Below are 2,692 nucleotides of genomic sequence, written 5' to 3'. Positions count from 1 at the left end.
AAACTCCTAAGTAGATAATTTCTTGCCAGTATTAGATTTGGATGTATGCCATTCAACAGTAGATTAAAACTGAATAAAACGGACACAATCCATTTTCATCTGCCTAAGCTCTATATTAATTTTACGTTCTTTTTGTGAAACAAACCACCAGAATTCCAATACTGGTATATCAATAGAATGCAACAGTTATGTTTGCTGTTAAATATATTCTTGGAAATAATGAAATCTAACTTCTCATTTGACAAGTTGATACTATATAATTTTGATGCCCGTGGTATCCTGTTGTATTATTTCATCTTGGATATATTTAGACGCTAGAAGAAGGAAATCGAGCCAACACAATTATTTCTCCATGAGTTGAGAACAATATCCCAATTCACGATTATTATCTTTATATGATCAGGGATTTATGCTATTTTAAATTGTATTGTAGTGTTCATGTTTATTTCAATTAATTTGGTCTCTTGATTAAATCCGTTGCACATTTTTCTACTTATTTAACTCAATTTCTTGTCTCTAATCATTGCACTCATTGGAACAATAGAAAGACTAAATACACAATAAATTTATTAACTGACAATAACTATATAAACTAAAAATGGATACCTGTTTTATAATTGTAGGATCACATGATGTATACTCTTTGAATATCATTATAGTTTGAAATGGCTTGTGTTTATTTTATCTTTTCTATGTAAAGATCCTCTCAAAATTGTTTCTATTTTATTTGTGTATATATTATGAACGAATGTTTGTGGAATGGAATGTATCGACGTTTCTTTATTTTCTTTTAAATATTAATTTCATTTTTTCACTAATATATTCTACAGTATATTATTTTATATCGGTCAACAGATACAACGTCTTAGTGCCCTTGCACATATATTTAGCACATGGGGGTGTACACCTCCAGCAAGCAATATCTTTTGAGAACTAATAAATGAAAATAATTAGTAAAGAATGCAAATAGACAAAATATAGGCTTTACATTTTTCTTATTTTAGCTTTGACAACAAATACACAAACATTCTAGTAAACTTTTGGTGTTTGATAAATATATTAAGCATCAACATAAGCTCTAGTCACACCCACATGTATTGACACCTGTGAAGAACATCAATGCATCATGGCTTAGGTGACAAAGATAGTCTTGTAATAGGTTAACTTATGTACAAACATCCGATGTACAGTTTGCTTTTTAATAAATCAACATTTTAAAAATATTTCTCTCCAATACACGATAGACTAAGGACATACAATGTGTATAGTGCCGTTTGGGTGTACTTCCAGTAAACATGGGCACACTCAAATACGCTATCTATTATCTGCCATATTTAACTACATACGTACCCGTTACCCTGACCTTTAACCACTAAATGTGTGTCTGTATGTCTGTTTCTCTGATCGATTTGTCACTTTTGAGGGACCTATATGATGGGTGAACTTTCTTTCTATTGACTCCATAACTATCTACTTACGTACCCATCACCTTGCCCTTTAGCCTTTCTCTCTCTCTCTCTCTCTCTCTCTCTCTCTCTCTCTCAACATTTGTCTCAAAACATCTACCCCAACTTTGACGTACATTTATGCCAATATATTTTTCAAAACAGTTAATAGGAGTTCTACCTAACATTGAATTGTTTGGGACGGTTGGAGGTAACGAAATGGGCTGTCGTTGTGAACTGATGAGGAAAGATAATCACTCTAGCCAAACAGATACAAATTATCTCCTCTTATGAGATGTATCAATGTAGTATATACAGAGGTCAGTCCGTCCTAATATTCACAAAGTTGTAACATTTCTTAAAATAGTGAATGATAACTTCCCTAATTTAATAACCAGCATGTTTCAAACGAAAACTGCAGCCATTAATATGCGTAGAAATTTGTTTTAATGAAAATCTAAATTTACCCTAGTGTTCATACAAACTACAGATATTGCACATCCAGCCACGTGGACCCCACATTTTAGACCCTGACATTCTTAGCAAGACAAACTCTTTCTTTGAAAACCTCTAAAACAATTTTAAGCCTTTCCATCTTGACGCCACCAGTTCAACATGGTGGCCCAATGTAAAATTTCTATTAGAGACGATAGTCTTCTCCCCATCTTACCATCAGATGCCAGTTTCAGTCTGAAATGGCTTAATATCCTACTATCCACCTACATTCTACATTCGAGAGAACAAAATACTTATTTGGATTGATAAAAACGGATGATGCAAGAAGGAAAAAAATGAACTGTCAGAAGTGGGATTTGAACCCACGCCCACATTCGTGGACCAGAACACTCTATGTAGGTTTATAACCTTGAGTCTGGCGCCTTAGACCACTCGGCCATCCTGACATAAGTATAAGCGTCACGAAACTGACTAATTGTTGAAGGCTTCCATATATAAAAGCCCTATCTTTTGTAAAGTCATTTGAGTAGTGTATGTTTTTATTAAAAATGTATATACTTTGCATACGATAAGTCCATTTTCCATAAACTAACGACAACTGTATTTGACGGGTCTTCTATTTACATTAGACTAATAAATGTTGGGCAACTTCTTCTGTTGTGCAATCTGCGTCAGCCATTTTTGTTATATAACTCGCGTCCAAATGGAAGGCCATGGTGCTACAAAAACGGCGAATTTAAAATGCACCACAATTGAATGCATCGGACTGGCATACATTCCGTGTGTGATAC

At 33.8% G+C, this 2,692-nt stretch overlaps 1 non-coding gene across 1 annotated transcript; it reads right to left on the bottom strand.

Moving 5' to 3' along the window:
* Nucleotides 1-2,242: 2,242 nt before the first annotated feature.
* Trnal-caa (transfer RNA leucine (anticodon CAA)) lies at nucleotides 2,243-2,347 on the bottom strand. Its single transcript has 2 exons — nucleotides 2,310-2,347; nucleotides 2,243-2,288 (listed from the first exon to the last, which is right to left on the bottom strand). It is a non-coding gene; the product is annotated as a tRNA-Leu (tRNA).
* Between the last annotated feature and the right edge of the window lie 345 nt (nucleotides 2,348-2,692).

This window comes from Sinohyriopsis cumingii, chromosome 1 (genome assembly GCF_028554795.1).
Source record: "Sinohyriopsis cumingii isolate HCF-2022 chromosome 1, ASM2855479v2, whole genome shotgun sequence".
Classification (NCBI taxonomy): domain Eukaryota; kingdom Metazoa; phylum Mollusca; class Bivalvia; order Unionida; family Unionidae; genus Sinohyriopsis; species Sinohyriopsis cumingii.
The sequence above is the reverse complement of the archived record's forward strand: the minus strand, read 5'-3'. Positions and strand labels throughout refer to the sequence as shown.